We start from the raw sequence: 6,223 nt of genomic DNA, 5'->3' as shown, positions 1-6,223 counted from the left end.
CTGTTGTGCTGTCTATAAGCAAAGTGCAGAAGGAAGTTTAAACATCTTTTTGACATTCACCAGCTTCTTACTTATCTCTTAAAGGAAGAAATTGCTAATGAAAACATCTGTGCTCAATAATTTTCCTATGTTCTGATCTACATTCAGTCACATATTTGGCTTCTCCATCCACAAACCAGCTCATCATCATCTGTTCTACAAGATAGCTCCAGTCTCCAGGGAATCCTATGTGGCTATGTTCTCCAAAGAGCAGTTTGTTGTGTTAAAAATAATCTATGTATTTAACGTGGCTATGTGTCCTACTTCCATTAACTGCAGTTTAAACTGGATTTTCTCAATCAAATGATCCATAGCAGGAGAATTGAATTGATACAGTAACATAATGTTTGTCCTTTACTGAGTTCATAGCCTACAGAGCATTAGAAACAATGCACAATGCAGGGAACGTTGACAAAAATGTGTTGAAACACATTTTCATTAAAGCCTAAGTTTACATTTTTTTTTCAACACAAGGGATAGTGCTTACATTCAGTGAGAAGTGTCCCTTAGCTGGTGTTAGCTGTCCTAGTTGAAGTCTTTCATCCTCTGTCCCATTTTACACCTCCCCCCAGTGATAATCTTCAAATGCTATGGGGGGTAATAGGGCTGCAAGACCAATCAAAGGTACTCATTAAGAGTGCAGATTATGCCCATCCTTTCTGTCCCCCTCTTCCATTCATGGAAGTTGTACTATTGTGTCCATCTATGAAAAGTGTTGTATAAATGGATAGACCTTTCATTCATCTGATCATCCTCCATTCATAGGATAATTTCCTACTGCCCCGTCCCTCCCTTCTGTGCCACCATTTTGTTTACTGTCAATTGTGATTATGTGAGATGGGGAAACAGCTCTCATTATTTGAACACTGTTTGTGTGCAGTAAATTATTGTGTGGAGTAAATTAAATGTTGTGGAATGACATTCTGCGGTTTAGCCACAAGATGCCACTGTTTTCCTAACACAGCCTCAGACTGCATAGATATTTATATATTCATGAAGAGGTGGGGTTTTTCACACAGAGTTTAGAGGACAGGAAGGAGAGACAGCAGCCATGTTTTGGAGGATGGTGAATGCAGGAGCCGTGTGATCAGAGAATCTGATGGCATCCAGGTGTGAGAGCATCCCTCAGTAACCAGAGCTGCAGCTAAGTGAAGCTGATCATGTCCAAGACCCTGATCCTGTTCAGAGAAAGGAAGATTGTTGTCAGGAATGCTGATGAGAGCAGAGGAACAAAGCAACATACACTGCGATACTGCATGCTTGTTGGAGAGACATTTGTTCTGTTCAGTGTCAACAGCGGATGAAAAGCAGACCCGGATCGGTAAGATCGTGCATGCACCTCATTTCAATGTTGGCCCCTAGAGACTGAGTCCAGGTATATAGTTAGTTAGTTAGGGTCTGTGTTTGTGTCAGGCCACAAATGTTATTACTGATCATTGGAAGGACTCCATAACTTAAAGTGACATTTCACATTGGAGAGCTGATAACATCCCACAAACTCAAGCCAGACTGGCGTTTTGCTCAGAAGAAATACTCAGGTACGTGCTACAGGACCAGTTATGGGAGGGGGAATACTGTAGATTTGTGTAAGATTGTAAGCTGTTGTGCTGCACCGCAGGCTAGCCCATACCGTATACCTATACACTGATTCCTGCTCTTTTAGGGTAATAACGGGTAAGGTGTGGCAGCTTATTTGTGCCCGCCAGTAGGTAAATTACAACACCTTCTACCTTCATCCATCAGGAGGTGCCGTGCTGTGCAGCACAAGGGTCTCAGCCTTTGGGATGGGTGTATGTAAATTTATTGTATGTTCTCAGCATTTGTGGTTGTGTTTATTTGCCACATCTAAGTAAAATTCTGTTGTGGCAAAAGCTGGTGTTGGGGTTGCTTTCCTCGTTCGTGAGTTCACTGTATCCTGGGGAGCCCACCCCGGTACACGGCTTACAATTAAGCTGTTATTTCCTCATTTTCTTAACTGGCCCAAATCATGACACATCTCACACATGAAGACCTTGCAAATAGCTGGAAAATCATTTTGTTTGCTCTTGATAATTCAGAATTTAAATAAATTAATGTCAATAAACTCGATAAGAGTACTTTATATGGTTCATCAGCATATTCATCAAACAATATAGTACAATTGGATATATTGCTTCCAAATATCTTTTTTTTGCCCCGTATATTGCGGTCACATGACATTTGGAGTTTGTTCCCCTCTGCACTGAAAGATAGGGGAGGAATAAAAGCAGAAGAACTCTTACAAAACCACAGGTGTAACTGCCCATGTCACTTCAGGTGTGCTGTTTTTCCTTGTCTGCCTAGAGCGCAGGGATGATGTTGTGGACACCTGATAAAAAAAGCAAAAACAATTTCTATAAATAAACAATAGTTAAGACTTTTATGCTTGAAAAGTTTTACAATATCACTGGGTAAGAATTAAACATTTTCTTCACATATACAGTATGTTTGTGCTCCAAAAATTTAATTTCTCTTTTAACCTGTGACAGGAAGCCGAAAGAAAAATGGGCTGATTTTCGTACCGTTAGTGGATTAGTTCGTCGGCCGTTTTTCGTGTATTTTGCACTTTCAGATTATCGGTTATGTTGGGAAATTTACGGCCGATTGGACGATTTTCCTAGCAATGATCATTTTAACAATAAAAAATCTGCGCATGAGCTGTGACCTGCAAGGGACAGAAATTATGGGGTGAACTTTATGATTTAGTCGGACGATTTTTTTAATCATTGGTGATATCGTCGGCCTAACGAATGACTGATTTTCCGTTTATCATTCGAAAAATCAGCCGATGTTCGACCCGTCTATGGCCTGCATTAGGAATGTGTCCAGGATGGGAGGTATATTTGTCCCAGATTCATGCCCTACACTGACTGTTTTTCCTTTTGTGCTGTGTAGTCAGCATGTTTGGCTCACTGATGATTTAATTAGCTCAGCTGTGTTAGGTTGAGCGCTCTTGGCTCTATAAAACTCCCAGGCTGCTTATGGAGAATGCTCCAATCTGGAACCAGTTTGCTGTGCAGGACAGACTGGGGAGCAACCAAGCAATACTGTGGTGAGAGTAAATCTGTGTGATTTTGGACTTGGAGATGCTCTGTGTGAACACCCTGGGGTTTATTTACTAAAGCTGGAGAGTCCAAAATCAGACTCACTTCTGCATAGAAACCAATCAGCTTCCAGGTTTCATTGCCAAAGCTTCATTGAACAAGCTGAGATTTGAAGCTGATTGGTTTCTATGCAGAAGGGAGTCTGATTTTGGACTCTCCAGCTTTAGTAAATAAACCCCCCTGTGTCTGAGCAGAGGTAGGCTGTATCCAGACAGGTAGATAGGAACCTTAGTTTGCAGTTAAATGACCCATGTGGCAAGGCTTTATTTTCTGTTTTGTATTTTTTTTTTTTTTTTTGCTGTTTTGGATATATGCACCTTGTGTTCACCAGTCTTGTGCATAAAGCACAACTTTCTTCACCAAGATCCTGCTGAGCCTCTTTCACTGTGCTCTGACTCATCCAGGGGGTCAAGCACAACCTACTACTGAGTGACTAAGGGTAAAACAAATCTTAAATACCTACACACAATTTTGCAACTTGGACATGTTTGTAAAACCTATATTTTCCCAACTACTTTGTGCATCCAGGTGGATTATGCCTTGTATTTTACAAGACAAATTGGGATTTCCTTTGGTGGTAAATGATAACAGATCTCCTGATTTTTCTTATTTTGTGTGCTTGTTATTATCAAAAGAAAACTGGATCAAAATAGAATTTTTAATTAACTACATATTTCTTGCTACTACCATAACCTTCCACCAAAGAACAACCCAAAATAAATTCTCATAATTCTGGCGATCGCATTGATACCACATATGTGTATGTTGTTTGTACCTGTAGTAAGGCCCATAAACAATAGTGCGCATTTTGCATTTTTTTTTTTTTTATCCTACACAGGACACTGATACTACTTTTAAAAAATAAAACCTTGCTCAAAATTTACTGATGGAAAAAATAACACAGGGTTGAGCTGCACAGTGACTGATCACTGTAATAGCCAAGCAGAAGCTATCACAGCAGTCAGGTGACCTGGAGTCCTGGGTCCCAGTTATTATGGGACCTGGGCATCCTTTTGACAGTGCACTACAACTGTAGATAGCTGGCTGCACAGTGACTGATCACTGTGATAGCCAAGGAGAGGCTATTACATCAGTCAGTTGACCCAAAACCAGGAGTCCCAGGTCCTGAACGTTATCTGCGCTGATAGCACTCTGTGCAGTGCACTCCCAGCTCAAACACCGATATGCATATATGTGCTCCTCATGGAAAAATATCCAGTTCTAAATGGCTGCATATATGCATACAGTTGCTGTGAAGGGGTTAAACACACCACAGATGGTTTCTACCTCCCACCTTTGCTTATAACAGTAAATAGAAATGTGATCCACTTTGCTGAGAAATAAATGCACTTATAAAAAAGTCCAATTGCAGTTTTATAAGCAAAAAATCAGTGTTCCTCTCCAAAAACTTCTACCTTCATCATGAAAACTCGTCACCCTGGATGTGCTCTCATGTTTTGGGTATGACCTATAACTTATAAAGGTCACTTCTAACTTTTTCTGTTCCAGGGGTGTCAGTCTCATTTTTACCACTCTATATATACACACTCATCTGCCACTTTATTAGGTACAATGTTCAATTGCTTGGTAACACAAATTGCTAATCAGCCAGTCACCTGGCATCAACTCAATGCATTGATGCATCTAGACGTGGTGAAAATGACTTCGGAAGTTCAAACCAAGCATCAGAATGGGGAAGAAAGGAGATTTAAGTGACTATGAACGTGGCATGGTTGTTGGTGCCATACGGGCTGGTCTGACTATTTCAAAAACTGCTGATTACTGCTGAACTACTGGGATTTTCACACACGACCATCTCTAGGGTTTACAGAGAATGGACTGAAAAGAGAAAATATCCAGTGAGTAGCAGTTGTGTGGACAAAAATGCCTTGGTAATGTCAGAGGTCAAAGGAGAATGGGCAAACTTGTTTGAGATGATAGGCAACAGCAACTCAAATAACCGCTCATTACAACTAAGGCATGCAGACTACCATCTCTGCACACACAACACATCGAACCTTGCAACAGATGGGCTACAGCAGCAGAAAACCACACTGGGTGCCACTCCTGTCAGCTAAGAACAAGAAATGGAGGCTACAATTCACTCAGGCGCACCAAAATTGGATGATAGAAGATTGGAAAAATGTTGCCGGGTCTGATGAGTCTCGATTTCCCTTGATATGGTTGTGCATGAAGATCCCAGTAGATCATCAGTTTTGTATGTACTCAAACCAGCCCGTCTAGCACCAACAGCCATGCTGTGTTTAAAGTCACTTAAATCCCCTTTCTTCCCCTCTCTGATGCTCGGTTTGAACTTCAGTAATTCGCCTCCACCAAGTCTAGATGCCTAAATGCAGGAGTGTAATTGACTTGATGCTATACTCTGATTAAAACGTGTTCCTTTAATTGTTTGGAGCTGTGTGTGTATATGTATGTATGTATCTTCATCTCTCCAAGTGCAGTGTGCCTCAGGATGAAACATTTAATACTCTCCTTGTCTTTGCCATAAAATCAGTATTTATTAGAACATTTTAAAATATAAAACTCGTGATCTTGTGCACAATGGCTGGAATAACAATTGTGTAGTAAAATGAAATAGGCAGGCAATTGCTGTTGGCACCACTTCCCCGCTGTGTGTCTGACCACTTCCTGGTTGAGCTTGATGACATCACCTGACACCACCCAACTCGTTACATTATACCACATGACTGCCTCAGATGCCTGTATGTACAGTATATTTGTTTGATTAATAGGGTAAGTAGCACTGCACTGATTTTAATTTCATACAGAGTAGCCACTTGCATTTCTAGCACTGCTCATGCATCTTTACTGTCTTTTTCTTCCTCTTCAGATAATCCCACCATAAAACTGTTAACTGGCTATAAGGGGTCAGCAGAATTTTTTGGCTGCTTTCCCTAGGTTTCCCCAAATCTGTAAAAACATACAGAAAACAATAGTGTTCTGTGTGTCGTGTTCATACCAGAATGTAGGGTTTCTCTGCATTAGAGAGTGGTGCAATGTTATGTTATAAGAGTTATGTTAGTCCTAGAAATCAGTTTCTC

This window comes from Staurois parvus, unplaced genomic scaffold (assembly GCF_062004578.1).
Source record: "Staurois parvus isolate SC_StPar_1 unplaced genomic scaffold, SC_StPar_1.0 ptg000086l, whole genome shotgun sequence".
In the NCBI taxonomy this organism is placed as follows: Eukaryota; Metazoa; Chordata; class Amphibia; order Anura; family Ranidae; genus Staurois; species Staurois parvus.
This window is presented reverse-complemented; position numbering follows the sequence as displayed.